The sequence below is a fragment of the Cherax quadricarinatus genome, chromosome 77 (assembly GCF_038502225.1).
Source record: "Cherax quadricarinatus isolate ZL_2023a chromosome 77, ASM3850222v1, whole genome shotgun sequence".
In the NCBI taxonomy this organism is placed as follows: Eukaryota; Metazoa; Arthropoda; class Malacostraca; order Decapoda; family Parastacidae; genus Cherax; species Cherax quadricarinatus.
In genome coordinates this window covers 6377729-6399938 of record NC_091368.1, presented here as the reverse complement: position 1 = coordinate 6399938, position 22210 = coordinate 6377729, and the positions used below count along the sequence as shown (strand labels likewise).

General features: G+C 43.3%; 1 protein-coding gene across 3 annotated transcripts in view; it reads left to right on the top strand.

Annotated features, from left to right (window-relative positions):
• Positions 1 to 20615: 20615 nt before the first annotated feature.
• LOC128701928 (solute carrier family 22 member 13) overlaps positions 20616 to 22210 on the top strand; it is a 58838-nt gene continuing 57243 nt past the window's right edge. Inside the window, exons 1-2 of one of the 3 annotated variants that reach the window (XM_070101458.1) lie at positions 20616 to 20747; positions 20852 to 21015. The gene's annotated coding sequence lies outside the window, so the exon portion shown is untranslated. Of the gene's footprint in view, positions 21016 to 22210 lie in introns of all 3 variants that reach the window. The other 2 variants (XM_070101459.1, XM_070101457.1) reach the window with 2 other exon arrangements.

The window sequence follows — 22210 nt, the reverse complement described above, 5'->3', positions numbered from 1 at the left end:
TTGGTCCAGTGTGGTGAGAATGGTATAGCACTGCGTACCTTGTTCCAAGGTTCGAGTCTCCTTCAGCCAGAGATCAGTGTTGTATATATTTCGCCTATTCTTGCGAATTCCTTGCATGCATATATATATATATATATATATATATATATATATATATATATATATATATATATATATATATATATATATATATATATATATATATATATATATATATATATATATAAAATCACGAAACAAGTGATTTTAAATCATTTACCAAACTGTGGCAGGCCAGGACTCGACCCTACGGAACTTGTACCGCCTTCAGAAACAGCACAATGCACGCATCACCTTACCACTACGCCACTGATCAGTGGCGTAGTGTTCCACTTCCTTCAATCAATCAATCAGTCAATCAATCAAGTTTATTCTCTGTAAGGATTACAATGCGGGGTTTACAGATTTTGGATATTGTGTGGTTTATATGTTTTAAAATACTAATTACAGATGGGGCCACTAGGACACCTAGCATGGCTAGGCATTTCGGGCAGACTTAGATTAATTCTAAACTTTAAATTATTACAGATTATGGTAATAAGACTAAGTGGCTACATTATAGTGTGTGAGTTTAGCAATGTGAATGCTTTTGTTTTGGCACAATACAAAGTGTCTATATTGGAGTATCATAGGCAAACTTATGACTAGCTAGGGTTCATTATTTTAAGATTAAGATTCGTATTTCTGTGTTTATATTCAGTGGGTGAGTGAGTGTAAGTGTGAACCACCAGGTGGTTTACATGTAGTTAGTTGTCGGGGTGGATCAGGGAGATAAGATGTTTTCTAACTGTAGTTTTGAAAGTGATGAATGTGTCTGCAGTTCTAGAGTTTTCAGGTAGGGTGTTCCAGATTTTAGGCCCTTTGACACAGGTGTTGCATAGCACCTACGGGTTTAGAGCTCCGAAGTGAAAGTAAACGTCTTAGAATAAGTTGGAAATCTAAATAAACACGTACAAAGTTACTCACATACGTACATAGTTATGTACCTGATGAATACTTTACGAGAGAACATAAATAGCAGAGCTTACGCTCCTCTCAGAAAACGAGAAATAATCAATATTAAAGAAAACGGAGTTTGATGACTAACTGATTTATTTTTTTATTTCACATTTTATATGCGTGTTAGTAAGCCAGGATAACCCAGTAAAACCTGTTTGTTTGGCTTATTTCCATATAAGGTGGTTTGATTTCTTCCCCCAGGATGCGACCCATAATAAGTTTCTAATACTCAGGTAACTACTTACTGCTAGGTGAACAGTGACAGCAGGGGTAAGGTGGCTAACATCCAAGTACCTACTTACTGCTAGGTGAACAGTGACAGCAGGGGTAAGGTGGCTAACATCCAGGTACCTACTTACTGCTAGGTGAACAGTGACAGCAGGGGTAAGGTGGCTAACATCCAGGCACCTAATTACTGCCAGGTGAACAGTGACGGCAGCTGTAAGGTGGCTAACATCCAAGTACCTACTCCCGTCTAAGTTCCTGAAAGATGGTACCTCTGAATTGCCAATCCCCATTGCTTATATAATAAATTTGGCCATCACCACTAATACCGTACCAGATGGGTTCAAGGAAGCCAGAGTTACTCCTATCTTCAAAAAAAAAAAAAAAAAAAAAAAAAAAGGTCTGATGTCAGTAACTATAGGGCTGTTAGTATACTCAGTGTAATATCCATAATTCTAGAGAGGGCGGTGTACTGTCAAGTAGTTAGGTATCTTAATGACAATAACATTCTTCAAAGTTACCACATACTGATAGCATGTGAGTTTTCCCAAGGTATTGTTCCCATGTTATGTCAATGACATGCACATCAGTGTCAAGTGTAAGCTTCTGTTGTATGCAGATGATAGTGCTCTGTTAGTGGCAGGTAAACACCCACAAGATACAACTAACGTAGCAACACTACAACTGGAGTCCTGCAGCAAATGGTTAGTAGACAACAAACTATCATTACACCTCGGGCAAAACTGAAGCCGTACTCTTTGGCACGAAACATAAACTGAGAAGTGTAAATAATTTTTATGTCCGGTATAATGGGGAACCATCACTTCAGTTCCCTCAGTAAAATATCTGGGAATCCCCTTTGATCCAGCATGTCAGGAGAACTGATAGGGAACAGTGTAGTAAAGAAAGTGAATATCAGTTCCTCTACAGACAAGCACAGTGTCTACCTACTGAGGCTCACTGGACACTATGTCTAGCCCTTATACAATGTTATATACATTACTGTTGTTCTTCATGGAACTCTGCCTTGACATAAAACTGAAAGATAGACTACAAATCACCCACAACAAAATGGTGAGATTCATCTTGGACCTGAGACCAGGATATGCTGAATGTTGAAGACAGAGTGAAACAACTGAAATTAAATCAAGTTTATAAAATTGTTCACAACAATGTCCAGAATATCTTGCTGCTAATTTTATCAAGGCTGAGAACCAAAGCAATCATAGTACTAGGAAGAGAGAGCACAGTACCCACAGTCAGTGGCCAGGATTGAAACACCTTTCATTGTACAACAATAACGAAATGGAACAGATTGCCTGCACATGTCAAAGCCAGTCATAGCATGAACCAGTTCAAGAAGAGCCCCAAAAGGTACCTAATGAATGAAGCGAGAGAAATTGAGGAGAGTGATTTCTGTTATAACTCACACACATGTAAATGTAAATAACTCAGTTTACCTTATTCCTAGTATATCTCCTCTTACTGTTTAAATAATAAGGTTTTACAAGGACCCCTATGGAAATAAGTGACTTTGAGTGACTTTCTTGGGTAATCCTGGTGGGTAATTTACACATATGTTGCTATGTATGATGATTTGTGTAACTGTATTTATGTGTGTCTATGCCTCAATAAACTTACTTACGTACCTACTTACTGCTAGGTGAACATGGGCAGCAGGTGTAAGGTGACTAACACTCAGGTACCTACTAACTGTTAGGTGAATAGTGACAACAGGTGTAAGATGACTAACACCCAGGTACCTACTTACTGCTAGGTGAATAGTGACAACAAGTGCAAGGTGACTAACACCCAGGTACCTACTAACTGCTGGTTGAACAGTGGCAACAGGTGTAAGGTGACTAACACCCAGGTACCTACTTACTGGTAGGTGAACAGTGACAGCAGGTGTAAGTTTATTCAGGTATACACAAATAGTTACACAGATCATCATACACAGCAGCATATGTGTAGACAACCTGGGATAACCCAAAACGTCGGACGAAGTGACTTATTTCCATTGGAGTTCTTTTAATGCCTAATTAAGATTTCGTTCGGATTTTTAACCCCGGAGGGTTAGCCACCCAGGATAACCCAAGAAAGTCAGTGCGTCACCGGGGACTGTCTAACTTATTTCCATTGGGGTCCTTAATCTTGTCCCCCAGGATGCGACCCACACCAGTCGACTAACACCCAGGTACCTATTTGCTGCTAGGTGAACAGGACAACAGGTGTAAGGAAACGTGTCGGAATGTTTCCACCCGCCGGGAATCGAACCCGGGCCCTCCGTGTGTGAAGCGGGAGCTTTAGCCACCAGGCCACGGGGCCACCCAATTATTATACTATAAAGAAGATAATATATTATTATTATACAATATAGGAGATATACTAGGAATAAGGTAAAATGAGTTATTTATAATTATATATGTGTTAGATAAAAAAAAGCAAAAAATATTTTCCTCCCTCTCTGTCGCTTCATTTATTACGTACTTTTTGGCAGTCTTCTTGAACTGGTTCATGCTATGACTGGCTTTGACATGTGCAGGCAGTCTGTTCCATTCCTTTATTGCTGTACAATAAAAGGTGTTTGAACTGGCCATTGACTTTGGGTACTACAAAGTTGTGTTCTCTCCCCCTAGTACTATTTGTGCTCTGGTTCCCAGCCTTGACAAAACTGGCAGTAAGGTGTCCCGTAGCTCGATGCTAGCGCACTCACTTCACACACTGAGGTCCGGAGATTGAATCCCCGGTATGGCTGGAAAATATTAGGACGTATTTCCTTAAGAAACCTGCTGTCCATGTTCACCCGTCAGTATAAAATGGGTACCTGGGTGTGGGTCGCATCCTGGGAAAAAACTGTCTTAATTTGCCCGAAATGCTCTGCGTAACAAGCGGCTTTCTATATAGTGGTATGTCATTGATGTCAGCTATGGTCTCTATACCTTATACATGTACTTGTAGAAATAAAGATATTATATAATTATTATTATTATTATTATTATTATTATTATTATTATTATTATTATTATTATTATTATTATTATTATTATTATAGATATTCTGGACACTGTTGTGAACAATTTTATAAACTTGATTTAATTTCAGTTGTTTCACTCTGTCTTGAACATTCAGCATATCCTGGTCTCAGGTCCAAGATGAATCTCACCATTTTGTTGTGGGTGATTTGTAGTCTATCTTTCAGTTTTATGTCAAGGCAGAGTTCCATGAAGAACAACAGTAATGTATATGACATTGTATAAGGGCTAGACATAGTGTCCTGTGAGCCTCAGTAGGTAGACACTGTGCTTGTCTGTAGAGGAACTGGTATTCACTTTCTTTACTACACTGTTCCCTATCAGTTCTCCTGACATGCTGGGTCAAAGGGGATTCCCAGATATTTTACTGAGGGAACTGAAGTGATGGTTCCCCATTATACCGGACATAAAAATTATTTACACTTCTCAGTTTATGTTTCGTGCCAAAGAGTACGGCTTCAGTTTTGCCCGAGGTGTAATGATAGTTTGTTGTCTACTAACCATTTGCTGCAGGACTCCAGTTGTAGTGTTGCTACGTTAGTTGTATCTTGTGGGTGTTTACCTGCCACTAACAGAGCACTATCATCTGCATACAACAGAAGCTTACACTTGACACTGATGTGCATGTCATTGACATAACATGGGAATAATACCTTGGGAAAACTCACATGGTATCAGTATGTGGTAACTTTGAAGACTGTTATTGTCATTAAGATACCTAACTACTTGACAGTACACCGCCCTCTCTAGAATTATGGATATTACACTGAGTATACTAACAGCCCTATAGTTGCTGACATCAGACCTACTGTTTTTCTTGAAGATAGGAGTAACTCTGGCCTCTATGATCCTCTCTGTTATTGTATTAGTGGTGATGGACAGATTTATTATGTGAGCAATGAGGATTGGCAATTCACAGGCACAATCTTCTAGGAACTTAGACGGGATGTTATCAGGGCCTGTGCGCTTAGTTGGGTTTAACCTGCTTAGTTCTTTTTGCACGAAGTCATGAGTTACACTTGCTAGTTGACAACTGTTTGGATTTTTTTAAACTTATCAGAGTCTGGTAGTTTACTTTCTAGTGTTGATGCGACAGATGTTTAGTATGAATTAAAACATGATGATGTGTCAGTCCCCTTGGTCTAGAGATGACATGTTCAGTCCCCTAAAGTCTAGAGATGACGTGTTCAGTCCCTTCAGTCTAGAGATAACGTGTTCAGTCCCCTCAGTCTAGAGATAACGTTTTCAGTCCACTCAGTCTAGAGATAACGTGTTCAGACCCCTCAGTCTAGTGATGACGTGTTCAGTCCTCTCAGTCAAGAGATAACGTGTTCAATCCCCCCAGCCTAGAGATAACTTGTTCAGTCCCCTCAGTCTAAAGATAACGTGTTCAGACCCCTCAGTCTAGTGATGACGTGTTCAGTCCCCTCAGTCTAGAGATAACGTGTTCAGTCCCCTCAGTCTAGAGATAACGTGTTCAATCCCCCCAGCCTAGAGATAACGTGTTCAATCCCCTCAGTCTAGAGATAACGTGTTCAGTCCCCTCAGTCTAGCGATGCCGTGTTCAGTCCCCTCAGTCTAGAGATGACGTGTTCAGTCCCCTCAGTCTAGAGATAACGTGTTCAGTCCCCTCAGTCTAGAGATAACGTGTTCAGTCCCCTCAGTCTAGAGCTGACGTGTTCAGTCCTCTCAGTCTAGATATGACGTGTTCAGTCCTCTCAGTCTAGAGATGACGTGTTCAGTCCCCTCAGTCTAGAGATGTCGTGTTCAGTCCCCTCAGTCTAGAGATGACATGTTCAGTCCCCTCAGTCTAGAGATGACGTGTTCAGTCCCTTCAGTCTAGAGATGACGTGTTCGGTCCCCTCAGTCTAGAGATAACGTGTTCAGTCCCCTCAGTCTAGAGATAACGTGTTCAGTCCCCTCAGTCTAGAGATGACGTGTTCAGTCCCCTCAGTCTAGAGATGACGTGTTCAGTCCCCTCAGTCTAGAGATGACGTGTTCAGTCCCCTCAGTCTAGAGATAACGTGTTCAGTCCCCTCAGTCTAGAGATGACGTGTTCAGTCCCCTCAGTCTAGAGATAACGTGTTCAGTCCCCTCAATCTAGAGATAACGTGTTCAGTCCCCTCAGTCTAGAGATAACCTGTTCAGTCCCCTCAGTCTAGAGATGACGTGTTCAGTTCCCTCAGTCTAGAGATGACGTGTTCAGTCCCCTCAGTCTAGAGATGACGTGTTCAGTCCCCTCAGTCTAGAGATAACGTGTTCAGTCCCCTCAGTCTAGAGATGACGTGTTCAGCCCCCTCAGTTTAGAGATAACGTGTTCAGCCCCCTCAGTCTAGAGATAACGTGGTCAGTCCCCTCAGTCTAGAGATAACGTGTTCAGTCCCCTCAGTCTAGAGATGACGTGTTCAGTCCCCTCAGTCTAGAGATGACTTGTTCAGTCCCCTCAGTCTGGAGATAACGTGTTCAGTCCCCTCAGTCTAGAGATAACGTGTTCAGTCCCCTCAGTCTAGAGATAACGTGTTCAGTCCCCTCAGTCTAGAGATAACGTGTTCAGTCCCCTCAGTCTAGAGATAACGTGTTCAGTCCCCTCAGTCTAGAGATGGCGTGTTCAGTCCCCTCAGTCTAGAGATAACGTGTTCAGTCCCTCAGTCTAGAGATAACGTGTTCAGTCCCCTCAGTCTAGAGATAACGTGTTCAGTCCCCTCAGTCTAGAGATGATGTGTTCAGTCCCCTCAGTCTTGAGATAACGTGTTCAGTCCCCTCAGTCTAGAGATGACGTGTTCAGTCCCCTCAGTCTAGAGATGACGTGTTCAGTCCCCTCAGTCTAGAGATAACGTGTTCAGTCCCCTCAGTCTAGAGATAACGTGTTCAGTCCCCTCAGTCTAGAGATGACGTGTTCAGTCCCCTCAGTCTTGAGATGACGTGTTCAGTCCCCTCAATCTAGAGATGACGTGTTCAGTCCCCTCAGTCTAGAGATAACGTGTTCAGTCCCCACAGTCTAGAGATGACGTGTTCAGCCCCCTCAGTCTAGAGATAACGTGTTCAGTCCCCACAGTCTAGAGATAACGTGTTCAGTCCCCTCAGTCTAGAGATAACGTGTTCAGTCCCCTCAGTCTAGAGATGACGTGTTCAGTCCCCTCAGTCTAGAGATGACTTGTTCAGTCCCCTCAGTCTAGAGATAACGTGTTCAGTCCCCTCAGTCTAGAGATGACGTGTTCAGTCCCCTCAGTCTAGAGATAACGTGTTCAGTCCCCTCAGTGTAGAGATAACGTGTTCAGTCCCCTCAGTCTAGAGATGATGTGTTCAGTCCCCTCTGTCTAGAGATGACGTGTTCAGTCCCCTCAGTCTAGAGATGACTTGTTCAGTCCCCTCAGTCTAGAGATAACGTGTTCAGTCCCCTTAGTCTAGAGATGACGTGTTCAGTCCCCTCAGTCTAGAGGTGACGTGTTCAGTCCCTCAGTCTAGAGATAACGTGTTCAGTCCCCTCAGTCTAGAGATAACGTGTTCAGTCCCCTCAGTCTAGAGATAACGTGTTCAGTCCCCTCAGTCTAGAGATGACGTGTTTAGTCCCCTCAGTCTAGAGATGACTTGTTCAGTCCCCTCAGTCTAGAGATAATGTGTTCAGTCCCCTCAGTCTAGAGATAACGTGTTCAGTCCCCTCAATCTAGAGATAACGTGTTCAGTCCCCTCAGTCTAGAGATAACGTGTTCAGTCCCCCCAGTCTAGAGATGACGTGTTCAGTCCCTCAGTCTAGAGATAACGTGTTCAGTCCCCTCAGTCTAGAGATGACGTGTTCAGTCCCCTCAGTCTGGAGATGACGTGTTCAGTCCCCTCAGTCTAGAGATAACGTGTTCAGTCCCCTTAGTCTAGAGATGACGTGTTCAGTAACCTTAGTCTAGAGATGACGTGTTCAGTCCCTCAGTCTAGAGATAATGTGTTCAGTCCCCTCAGTCAGAGATAACGTGTTCAGTTCCCCCAGTCAAGTTAAAACCGACTCATCATGACAATTTCCTGCTGTGGTAAACATCGTTGGCACACAGGAGCACAGTCTTGTTTCGATGCGATTCTGATGACCAGAGCTTTGGTAAGATGGGTAAGGAAGAAGGATGGGTAAGGATGGAAATATTGGAAAAGGGTGGGAGGGGGGGAGAGGTAGGATATAAAAGGTAAGTGGCCCAACCACTTTGGTGTAATTTAAAAAGTGTATGTGAATTGATAAGATATTCTTTAAGGGGAATAATACTAACCCATCAGAGTCACATAGATATAATAGGTATATAAGTACATGACTCTGAATTGGTAGTAGTTATACAAGTTGCATTTTTTTCAACGGATATTTATACAACAAAAAAGGCGATAATTTTCTGGCCAGTTTATAAGTTCGTGACAATAGCTTCTTAATGGTGGTGTCCAACAATAGTCAATAGCATAATTTTACATTAGAAAGTTATTTAAGATGTCTCCCTAATTGGGGGCGATGATTTTCTCAGTATACATAGAAGGGTTCTGGTGGTATCCAATCTTCTTCGTCAGGTAAGTTACTCAAAATCATGGGTCGAGGGTAATCATCTTTATGAATAAAACGACGAACTCTCTGTGGGAGAGTCATTCTTTGAGTCCTGTGAGGCGGAGTATTGATGGTGTAATCGGTGGTATTTATCACTTGTATAGGATGTTCTCTATCTGGCATGTATAGTTCTTGCATTGTATAAAGTTGTTTCTTTTTTAGGGTGTCAAGGCGTACATTTATGGCAGTGATATCTTGTTGTGTGTGTAAATCTGCCATTTTAACTCTGTCTCTCCTCCTGGTATCGGTAATAAAGCGAAGAGCTCTATTCTGGACCCTTTGTAACCGTAGCATGTTGGTCTTTGTTGTTAATGACATTGGGACACAAGGGTATTCGAGTATAGGTCTTATTATCATTTTATACAGATGTTTTTTGACATGTTGAGGGGCTTGATTGAATCGAAAGAGTCTGCTAAGACCGGCTTTGGCTGTGTTGATCTTTTTAGTTACATGAGATGTTGAGTGGAGCAGCCTGTCTATTTCATATCCCAAGATCTTGTTAGGGTTTCTAATGGCTACAGGTGTACCTCTGATGGAGATACCTCCTTTATCTTCGATGGTTGATGCAAAACATCCTATCGTGCTAACAAGGACCTTGTCAGGATTAGTCGTAATTCTCCATTTCTTCTCCCAATTAGATGTTCGACGAAGTTCAATATTCATTTTTTCTATGACTCTCTCATACTTGTATTTTCCTGTTACTGGAGTTGATGAGACGACATGAATAACATCATCTGCAAACTGTGTCACAATTGTGTCATTAAACTCTGGTTGAGGAAGGTCATTCACATAAATGTTAAACAGAAGTGGACTGAGACAAGAACCTTGTGGGACACCAGCCGTCGGTATAAAAGGTTCTGTCGACTTGCCATGAAAGGTGGGAATAATTTTTCTTTGAGTTAAGAAATTATAAATTACTCTGAGAAAAGTCCAGTTATGGTCTGGTAGGTCAATGAGTTTGTATATAAGGCCATCATGCCATAAGCTATCAAAAGCTTTATGAACATCTCTGGTGGCAATTAAGGCAAGATTGCCCTGATGTTTTAGACTTGCTATAGTGTCAAAAATAACATTTATTGCATGATTGGTACCTCTATGTGTTCTAAAGCCAAATTGTTTTTCAGTAAAAAAGTGATTAAACTCCATATAGTAGTTCAATCTGTTTGAAATGACTTTCTCAAGAACTTTTCCAGTGACTTCAAGTAAAGATATAGGTCTATAGTTCCCAGGTTGGTGGATGTCTTTATTGGGCTTAGCAAGAAAGATCATCCTAGCAGTCTTAAAAACAACTGGAAAATGTCCTGAGGCCAAGATGGCATTAAAGATATTTACCAAGGACTGTTTGCAATTTCTAGGTAGGTACTTTATTTGTTTCATTGTTATTCCAGAGAGGCCAGGGGCTCTATTTCTCATTCTTCCAATAACCTGACTTATCTCTAGTAATGTAATAGGTCTAGTAAGCGGGTGGGTATCTTCAAGAGTTGAAGTATCGATGGAAGGTAGTGGTTGTAGATCATCCAAGTTCTCATCTCTCCATTCATTTACTAACTGATAATGATTATTATTAAATTGACGACTGTTATTGTGAGAGAGAATTTTCTCCCATACATCACCCATCAAATTAGCCTGGTCCTGTGGATCGTCAAGTTTAATTTCAACATCTTCATCATCCTCATCAGTGAAGGTATGAACTAGGTAGTTAGGAACCTTGTGCTTTTCCCCTAAAAGTTGTCGGATCTTACTCCAAAATTTTGCTGGTTCACGTTTATATTGATTAGCTTGAAGAACTAGAAATTTCCATATGTCTCGTTTGTGTTGACTAATCATGTTAATTAATTCTTGCCTTAATCGGTGCAGTGTAGCTGCTGGTGGTTGTCGTGTTTGAAGATGCCTTCGACATTCTGCTTGATAATTTCTTAAAGTGTCTCTAATTTCTCTAGTAGGTTTATATTGTTGGTATATCTTTGTGGAAGCTAATTGGCATGTTGCATTGGTAGCTTCAATTATTCGATTGTGCAGGGACCTGATTGCATCATCAATTGCACTGGAAGGTAGATTTTCCAAGGACACAATTTCATCCTCACCCAGATATGCCCTGAAAGGGGTCAAATCCTAGGGTGTTAAGATTGGGTTTAGGAGTTACAGGTATTCTAAATGGAGAAGTTTGTAGTTGTATTATAACAGGGATATGGTCAGATCCTACATTTCCACCAGGAGATATACGACAGTGAAAGATGTCACAGTCTCTGTTTGTCAGTACTATATCTGGTGTTCCTGGATGAGGTCCAATGTACGATTTGAAGAATGGGCCTTGAAATGACAAGTTTCTAGCTGTCATGATATTAAAGAGTTGTTTTCCTTTTAAGTCACCCAGTGGAATACCAGCTCCACAGTTGAAGAGGGCAGGGTGATGAGCATTAAAATCTCCAGCTAGAATTGTTGGAATATTTCTGCTTAATATCCTATGTAGAGGAATTGACTCTATATATGGCTGTCTCGGGGGAAAATATCCAGTTGCTATCACTAGTTGTCCATGCGACGTTGTTAGTTCTATTGCAAGAATGTTATCTTCATCAACATGAATATTTTTAAATGTATATCCTAATTTAACCAAGATGGCTACACCACTAGTCTTGTTTTCACGGTGAACAATATACTACCCGTGAACACTTACATGTCAACTCTGACTCCGTGCTTGCTTAATAATATCTCAAGGCTGCAGAATCCACAGCACTAAGGATGACAGGAGAGAAATAGAAATGTGGAGTGGAAAGAGAGAGAGAGAGAGAGAGAGAGAGGGAGAGAGAGAGAGAGAGAGAGAGAGAGAGAGAGAGAGAGAGAGAGAGATAGAGACAGAGAGAGAGAGAGAGAGAGAGAGAGAGAGAGAGAGAGAGAGAGAGAGAGAGAAGATTTTTCTTCGGATTTTTAACCCCGAAGGGTTAGCCACCCAGGATAACCCAAGAAAGTCAGTGCGTCATCGAGGACTGTCTAACTTATTTCCATTAGGGTCCTTGAACTTGTCCCCCATGATGCGACCCACACCAGTCGACTAACACCCAGGTACCTATTTGCTGCTAGGTGTACAGGACAACAGGTGTAAAGAAACGTGTCGAGAGAGAGATAGAGAGATAGAGAGTGATTTGTGTAACATTTTCCTGTAGTGAAAACGTGGATAGCATAGACAGTGTTTATTACGTAATAGTGAGAAGGCAACACTCCCAGCTTGCCGGCCCACTACCTGCCCTCACCCTCCCTCACTGCCCACCCCGTTATAAACACCCCCACGATACCACCACCCACCCTCTTTCTCTCCTGTGAACTTCATTGTATACCTACAATGCCTCCTCTGTGATGACTTCACATCGCATAATAGCAAGAATATCTATGCTTTCTGGCTATTGTCCCAGTAGTTACTGAAGTGTTTGTGGGTATACCACAAGGGACAAAATACTTCTTAGATGTAAGGAACCTACTTGTTCCAACTACTGCCACACAGATTGCATTCCAGAAGAAGAATTTTGTTGCAGCCAGGTTGAAAATTTCAGAAAATTGAAGGATATCCATAATCCTGTGGTATATGTGGATACAAGCCTGGAGCTACAGGAGGAAGGTTCAGAAGTCCTACCTCAGGGACTTCTGTCCAAAGATCAAGACTGCCCTCTTGGGCTGTGTTGTAAAGTCGCAGCTAAGATAATCCATCACAGGGAAGCACTTCATGAGCTCCTCAAATCATTACATAACCTACAAGCTATTGTAGAAGGCCAGTGCAAGCCTGCATCAAGTGACGTAAGCTGCTCAGCTGATGGTGACACTATTGACAAAGACTGGAAGTCCCACACTGAGCTTAACTCAGGGGTAAATAACTGGTGGAATTCTGTCATCACTAAGGCTCCACAGATTGACAGAGTTCAAAACACTACCTTTGGGAATTCTAAAACAATTCCTCTGACCACCACAACAACGAAGCAAGCCTTGGATCTGTTAATTCTCCTACACCTGACTTCTCTGCTTCAGCCACTGCCAGTACACTAGACAGTACACATACCATCTCTGATCCTACACCTGTCAGCACACCTGCCGACATTACTCCAACATCTGGCAGCAGTGCTTCATCAGCAAGTACTGAGTCAGGATTTTCTCCACCAGAGATTGGTGCAGTTAATAATCAGGGAACTATCATTGCACCTCAACACCTACTGCACCAAAATACAAGCAGTAGGGACACATCTGTCAGAACTGCACAGGGGCGTGGTAGGGGACGTGGTAGAGGAAGTGGAAGAGGACGTGGAGGAGGAAGACATCTACAGTCGTCTCACCCTCTACCAACACAGTCCCAGCGGCAGAACCTGCGGACAAATCAGCAAAACACAGGAGGTGCAACAAATAATAGTCCATCCTTCCAGGCACCTAGGCATTGCTCTCGCTGTCACTGGAGGGGGCACACCACTAACAACTGCCTACGAGATACCAGGTGCAGTTACTGCCACAAGAAAGGACATCAGGAGGACCAGTGTTGGAAGAAAAAGGAACTTGACAGACAGGACCACCTGTTTAGAGACCTGTTCTCAGAACAAACCAGCGGGATTTCTGAGTTGGTGAACACACTCACACGTCACCCACTCAGATACTCCTATCTCAGCCCAGCTGGTGGTATTGTGCCTTATACAAGACCACAGACCTACATCCCTGCAGCTGCCTCAGTGCCCTACCTCTCTTGAGGACAGGCACCTTACATGCCCTACACACCCACCACCTCAAGCTGACCACATCATGAGGAGCCAGTCTATCAGCATCCTGTCGGCCAACATTAGAGGTTTCATTACTAATGTTGGAGAGCTCACACACAGTTTTGTGAACACTCGACGTCCCAACATGATAGCTGTTGTTGAAACATTTTTGGACGACAGGACTCCAGAAAATTTTGCAAGAATTGCTGGCTACACCTCATGGATGAGAAGAGACAGGCAAGGACAAGGAGGAGGTGTTGCTGTGTGCTTCTCTAAAAGTGTTCATGCCCAGCACATTGATGTTGCCACCTGTACACATCTTGAAATGATGTTCTTCAAGCTCTGCATAAACACTAGTACCTCTGTACTAGCATGTGCAATGTACAGACTTCAGTGGCAACATGCAGACCCCATCAACTTCCTAATGGAAAATATTGATTCCCTTCTGCTACAGCACAACTGTCAACATGTCATAATTGTTGGTGATCTCAACCAACGCCTTATACAGTATTTGCAGTATTTGACGCGAGAAACTTTGTTGATTTCTTTACTCACATCTCTGGCTCCTCCCTTGACTCAGTAGTGAGTGATCTGGCAGAAGGCATAGTCACTTGTCAACCCCTCGGCTACGTTGAATCGTCTGACCACAAGGATATTTTTACGACACTTAAAGATCCCAACAGAACGAAGTGAGGTGTCCACACGCACAATCTGGCTATGGGAAAGAGGTAATTGGCCAGCCCTTTGCTCTGAGCTCGCCACCACCGATTGGAATGCTCTTTTCCAAGGCGATGTTGACAACCAAGTGAAAGCTTTCACTGGACACATCCTTAATCTACAACAAGAACACATTCCTCACCGGCAATACGTGACGAAGCCTACAAATCAGCCTTGGTTTGGCTTTCGTTGTAAAGAGGCTCCTACTGCTAAGTATGAGGCATGGCGAAGGTATAAGAGACATCCTACCACCTATAACAGAAACTTGCACAGGCAAGCCTGTAAGCATATGGGTGACGTTTAAAAGTGGGCCGTCGCTAAATGGGAGATGTACACAAAAAGAAAACTAGCATCAGGTAGGGTAGGCTCCAAAACCTGGTGGTCCCTGGTCAAGGACAGACAAGGTTATCTGCCTGATGAACTCATTCCATCTCTAAATCGACAGGATGGGACCACCTCTACTAGTAGTCAAGAGAAGGAGGACCTCTTTGCTGAACACTTTGCTACCAAAATGCAAGTTCCTAATCCAGCAAGGGACCCTCCTTGGCTAGCTGCAAGAACTGTGTCAAAACTGTCAGTGGTGACAATAAGGCAGGAAGAGGTGCATTTCCTCCTTAAATCGCTTGGCCAAGAAAAGGCTGTGGGCCCAGACAAGTTGAGCCCAAGATTGTTGAGAAGATGTGCAGACCAGCTAGCAGCACCTCTAACTCGCATCTTTCAGTACTGCCTAGTACAGTGTAAATAGCCTTCTCTGTGGAAAGAGGCAAATGTAGTACCTGTTCTCAAAAAGAAGAGCAGAGCAGAAATAAGCAACTACAGACCAGTGTAACTGCTGTCAGTCACTGGCAAGTTCATTGAGACAATAATCTATACAAATGACAGAATTTTTTGACTACCACTCACTACTTTGTTACCTTCAACATAGCTTCAGGAAAGGTTACTCTGCTGCTGATCTGTTGTTAAACCTCTCCACTAAGTGGCACCAGTCACTGGATGAATCCAAAGTCAGCTGTGTGGTAGCAGTGGACATTGCTGGTGCTTTCGACCGAGTGTGGCACCAAGGCGTCTTAGCAAAACTGCAAGCTCTGGGAACTGCAGGCTCTACGCTATGTCTCCTCAGTGATTACCTTCATGGTAGATCTCTAAGGGTAGTTCTCAATGGAGCAGAATCAGCAAGACATCCTATTGGGGCTAGTGTTCCACAAGGAAGCGTTCTGGGACCATTGTTATGGAATGTCTACTTCAGCGACCTTCTTCATCTCATCCCAGAATCCCATGTGTATGCAGACGACTGTACACTGACTTTCACTTATCCTAGAGGAGAAATGCCAACTGCTCTAAGCTACATCAATCACCAATCATCAATCATCAATCAACTTGGGGAAATAGATGGCAAGTAACATTTGCACCTGGGAAAACACAAATGATAATGATCTCTAGGCACCATGATGGTAATGCCGGTGCAGTAGTAAGGATGAATGGGAGGATGTTGGCACCTGGGGAAGAAGTTGATATTCTTGGGGTGAAATTTGACTCCAAACTGACCATGAAAAACCACGTTGTAAATCTTGCAAACAAGGCAGCCAGGAAGCTTACAGCACTTCGCCGTATCTCGCATCTGCTTGACAGTAGGGGTTGCAAGATTCTGTACGAGGCACAAGTACGCTCACACCTTGAGCATGCTCCACTTTATTGGTTTGCCTGCCCCCCCCCCTCTCATCTGCGACTGTTTTACAGGGTAGAGAACAGAGCAAGACGTCTCATCTCTCGCCTGGACCCATCCTGGATAGATCTGTCATTTCAGCAGAGCCTTCAACACAGGAGAGATGTGGGTGGCCTTACTGTTATGAACAAGGCCAATATTGTCAAAGTACCACACTTGGATCCACTTCGAGGACAGCGTGAAGCAAGCTTCTATACCACAAGACGGGCAGAAAGCAACAACTTCACTCTGGCTGTAACCTTCTCCAGAACATCACTTCATCTGAGATCATTTATCCCAGGATGACTCGAGTCTGGAACACATTCGTACAGCATTATGATGTCAACGAGATAAAGTCAGTTGATCAGATGAAAATGCTGGTCCACAGATGGCTCCAATTTCATTCTGTTCTCTACTTGTATGTCTCATAACAATAAAAATGCTTTCAAATGAGTTGATGTAGGTAACAGCTCTTAGCTTGTCAATAAAGTTAGGAATCCTTAACCTGTAAATAGCTTGTCAATAAAGCTAGGGATCCTTAACCTTGTCAAACCCTGTGTAAAGAGAGAGAGAGAGAGAGAGAGAGAGCGAGAGAGAGAGAGAGAGAGAGAGAGAGAGAGAGAGAGAGAGAGAGAGAGAGAGAGAGAGAGAGAGAGAGAGAGAGAGAGAGAGAGAGAGAGAGAGAGAGAGAGAGAGAGCCTCCTTGGCTAGCTGCACGAACTGTGTCAAAACTGTCAGTGGTGACAATAAGGCAGGAGGAGGTGCATTTCCTTCTTAAATCACTTGACCAAGAAAAGGCTGTGGGCCCAGACAAGTTGAGCCCAAGATTGTTGAGAAGATGTGCAGACCAGCTAGCAGCACCTCTAACTCGCATCTTTCAGCACTGCCTAGTACAGTGTAAATGGCCCTCTCTATGGAAAGAGGCAAATGTAGTCCCTGTTCACAAAAAGAAGAGCAGAGCAGAAATCAGCAACTACAGACCAGTGTCACTCCTGTCAATCACTGGTAAGATCCTTGAGACAATAATCTCAAGACAAATGACAGAGTTTTTTGACTACCACTCACTACTTTGTGATCGTCAATATGGCTTCAGGAAAGGTTACTCTGCTGCTGATCTGTTGTTAAACCTCTCCACTAAGTGGCACCAGTCACTGGATGAATCCAAAGTCAGCTGTGTGGTAGCACTGGACATTGCTGGCGCTTTCGACCGGGTGTGGCACCAGGGCCTCTTAGCAAAACTTCAAGCACTGGGAATTGCAGGCTCTACGCTATGTCTCCTCAGTGATTACCTTCATGGTAGATCTCTAAGTGTAGTCCTCAATGGAACGGAATCAGCAAGGCATCCTATTGGGGCAAGCGTTCCTCAAGGAAGCGTGCTGGGTCCACTGTTATGGAATGTCTACTTCAACGACCTTCTTCATCTCATCCCAGAATCACATGCATATGCAGACGACTGTACACTGACATTCACTTATCCAAGAGAAGAAATGCCAGCTGCTCTAAGCTACGTCAATCACCAGCTGAGAGCTATATCAGCTTGGGGAAATAGATGGCAAGTAACATTTGCACCTGAGAAAACGCAAATGATGATCGTCTCTAGGCACCATGATGGTAATGCTGGTGCATTAGTAAGGATGAATGGGAGGATGTTGGCACCTGGAGAAGAAGTTGATATCCTTGGGGTGAAATTTGACTCCAAACTAACCATGAAGAACCATGTTGTAAACCTTGCAAACAAGGCAGCCAGGAAGCTTACAGCACTTCGCCGTATCTCGCATCTGCTTGACAGTAGGGGTTGCAAGATCCTGTACGAGGCACAAGTACGCTCACACCTTGAGTATGCTCCACTTTCTTGGTTTGCCTGCCCCCCCCCTCTCATCTGCGACTGCTTGACAGAGTAGAGAACAGAGCAAGACGTCTCATCTCTCGCCTGGACCCATCCTGGATAGATCTGTCATTTCAGCAGAGCTTCAACAGCGTAGGGATGTGGGTGGCCTTACTGTTATATACAAGGCCAAATATTGTCAAAATTACCACACTTGGATCCACTTCGAGGACAGCGTGAAACAAGCTTTTATGCCACAAGACGGGCAGAAAGCAGCAACTTCACTCCGGCTGTACCCTTCTCCAGAACATCACTCCATCTGAGATCATACATACCCAGGATGACTAGAGTATGGAACACATTCGTACAGCATAATGATGTCAACGAGATAAAGTCAGTTGATCAAATGAAAATGCTGGCCCACAGATGGCACCAACTTCATCCTGTCTCCGTACTTGTATGTCTCATAACAATAAAAATGCTTTCAAATGAGCTGATGTAGGTAACAGCTCTTAGCCTGTCAATAAAGTTAGGAATCCTTAACCTGTAATATAGCTGTCAAACCCTGTGTAAAAAAAACAAAAAAAAAAAAAAAAGAGAGAGAGAGAGAGAGAGAGAGAGAGAGAGAGAGAGAGATAGAGAGAGAGAGAAATTAACCATATAGGTTAATTGCCTAGAAGTAGAAGGGCTCTTGATTCACGGAATTGGAGACACATTCCCCTTCCTCAGATTAAACCAGATTACGTCCCTTCAGGCTTTAGTGGTTCCCATAATAATAATAATAATAACAATAATAATAATAATAATAATAATAATAATAATAATAATAATAATAATAATAATAATAATAATAATAAAAATAATAATAGTAATAATAGTACTAATAATAATAATAATAATAATAATAATAATAATAATAATAATAATAATAATAATAATAATAATAATAATAATAATAATATTATTATTATTATTATTATTATTATTATTATTATTATTATTATTATTATTATGGATTGTGAATGTTGCAACGAGGAGAAGACTGGAGGCAGTGGAGACGTCGTGTCTGAGGACTATGTGCTGTCTGCATATAATGCAGAGAATTCGTAGTTTGGAGATTAGAAGGAGTTGTGGGATTACTAAAAGTATTATCCAGAGATAATTCGGACATGTAGAGAGGATGAAACGAAATAGGATGACTTGGAGCGTGTATAAATCTGTAGTGGATGGAAGGTTGGGTAGGAGCAGGCATAGGAAGGTTTGGAGGGAAGGGGTAAAGGAGGTTTTGCATGAGAGGGGCTTGGACTTCCAGCAGGTGTGTGTGAACGTTTTAGATAGGAGCAAATGGAGACAAATGGTTTTTATGATTCGACGTGCTGTTGGAATGCGAGCAAGGTAACATTTATGAAGGGGTTCAGGGAAACCGGCAGGCCGGACTTGAGTTCTGGAGATGGGAAGTAGTGTCTACACTCTGAAGGAAGGGTGTTAATGTTGTAGTTTTATAATTGTAGTGTAAACGCACCTCTGGCAGGACAGTGACGGAGTGAATAATGATGAAAGTTTTTCTTCTTTTTCGGGTCACCTGCCTGGGTGTGAGACGGCTGATGCGTTAAAATACTACTACTATTACTGCTACTACTACTACTACTACTACTACTACTACTACAACTACTACTACTACTACTACTACTAATAATAATAATAATAATAACAATAATAATAATAATAATAATAACAGTTTTCGTCTAGAAAATATCAAACGATTCATCAAAATTTAACGAAGTTGTCTCATTCTCTTTCTCATGCTGTAAAAAGAGAAGTATTGATTTATGTAAATCTGGCATAGTGCACTCAGACAGTGGTGCCAGTCCAGAGAGAGAGAGAGAGAGAGAGAGAGAGAGAGAGAGAGAGAGAGAGAGAGAGAGAGAGAGAGAGAGAGAGAGAGAGAGAGAGAGAGAGAGAGAGAGAGAGACAGACAGACAGACAGACAGACAGACAGAGAGAGCAGCAACTTCATTCTGGCTGTAACCTTCTCCAGAACATCAGTTCATCTGAGATCATTTATCCCCAGGATGACTCGAGTATGGAACACATTCCTACAGTATTATGATGTCAACGAGATAAAATCAGTTGATCAAATGAAAATGCTGGTTCGTAGATGGCCCACAGCTGACCCACAGTTGGCCCACAGATGGCCCACAGATGGCCCACAGATGGCTCCAACTTCATCCTGCTCCCTACTTGTATATCTCATAACAATAAAAATGCTTTCAAATGAGCTGATGTAGGTAACAGCTCTTAGCTTGTCAATAAAGTTAGGAATCCTTAACCTGTAAATGACTTGTCAATAAAGTTAGGGATCTTTAACCTAACTTTGTCAAACCCTGTGTAAAAAAAGAGAGAAAATGAGAGAGAGAATGGGAGAGAGGCAGAAGGGAGGAGTAGAATAAAATAGAGAGAAAATGAGAGAGAGAATGGGAGAGAGAATGAGAGAGAAAGGGAGAGAGAATGAGAGAATGAGAAAATGAGAGAAAGAGAGAGAGAGAGAGAGAGAGAGAGAGAGGGAATAAAAGAGAGAGAATGAAAGAAAAAAGAAGAGAAATGGAAAGCACACCTAAAAACAAACACACAAACCACTCTTACCATCCTTAAACCAAAGACAACAAACGAATCCGCACAGAGTCTGAGAGAAGCCGAGGCAAGGGTGTGTGGTCAGTAAGTTGTGGCATCATTGTTTACCCTTCTGGCACACAGTGGCCCTCCTGAACATCGAGCCGAACATAGCACACAGTCGCGACTGAAACGTCTGAGCTGGTGGATGTCTTAATACTTGTCAAACACTTGGCGTCTGATTGACAAAATCGTACTAATCGCGTGCGCAATTACTGTCTATTACTGCAGGTGTTAGAAGGTGATTGCAGGCATAAGATGTGAAACACCGGACGTTTGAGTGCATATATTAATAACTGTGAAGCACCGGGTGTCGTAGTAAACAGAAATATTGCTGTTTTCCAGACACTCAGGTACCGGACATTGAAGGCTGCCCATCAGGAATGGGTTGCTGATACTGCAGTGCAGCGATCAACATCAGAGGCTGGCGTTCAGAATTCTAATCTCCATACGAGTGGCAGCAGAGGCTTTACAAGTGTTGCAGAAAATCATCAGTACTTGATTTACAGGTAAGGAAGTCAAGTGATAGGCAAAATGTTGAATATATTCTAACTCAGAGAGGCAGGAGTGTGTTGGGTCCTACTCAGAGAGGCAGGGGGAGTGCTGGGTCCTTCTCGGAGAGGCAGGGGTACTGTTGGGTCCTACTCAGAGAGGCAGGGGGAGTGCTGGGTCCTACTCGGAGAGGCAGGGGTACTGTTGGGTCCTACTCAGAGAGGCAGGGGGAGTGCTGGGTCCTACTCGGAGAGGCAGGGGTACTGTTGGGTCCTACTCAGAGAGGCAGGGGGAGTGCTGGGTCCTTCTCGGAGAGGCAGGGGTACTGTTGGGTCCTACTCAGAGAGGCAGGGGGAGTGCTGGGTCCTACTCAGAGCGGCAGGGGGAGTACTGGGTCCTACTCGGAGAGGCAGGAGTGTGTTGGGTCCTACTCAGAGAGGCAGGGGGAGTGCTGGGTCCTTCTCGGAGAGGCAGGGGTACTGTTGGGTCCTACTCAGAGAGGCAGGGGGAGTGCTGGGTCCTACTCGGAGAGGCAGGGGTACTGTTGGGTCCCTACTCAGAGGAGGCAGGGGAGTGCTGGGTCCTTCTCGGAGGAGGCAGGGGTACTGTTGGGTCCCTACTCAGAGAGGCAGGGGAGTGCTGGGTCCTACTCGGAGGAGGCAGGGGGTACTGTTGGGTCCTCTCAGAGAGGCAGGGAGTGCTGGGTCCTACTCGGAGAGGCAGGGGTACTGTTGGGTCCTACTCAGAGAGGCAGGGGGAGTGCTGGGTCCTACTCGGAGAGGCAGGGGTACTGTTGGGTCCTACTCAGAGAGGCAGGGGGAGTGCTGGGTCCTACTCGGAGAGGCAGGGGTACTGTTGGGTCCTACTCAGAGAGGCAGGGAGAGTGCTGGGTCAGTAAGTAAGTAAGTAAGTAAGTAAGTTTATTCAGGTATACACAAATGCAGTTACATAGAATTATCATACATAGCAGCATATGTGTAGAGAACCTGGGATAACCCAAAAAAGTCAGACAGAGTGACTTATTTCCATTGGGGTCCTTTTACCTAATTATAATATAAAGGTTATAATATTTTCTTATTATTCTACAATGAAGATAACATCTTATTATCATACTAAAAAGACTATCTACTACACGAGGGTCACTATCTACGATACGAGGGTCCTACTCAGAGAGGCAGGGAGAGTGCTGGGTCCTACTCAGAGAGGAAGGGA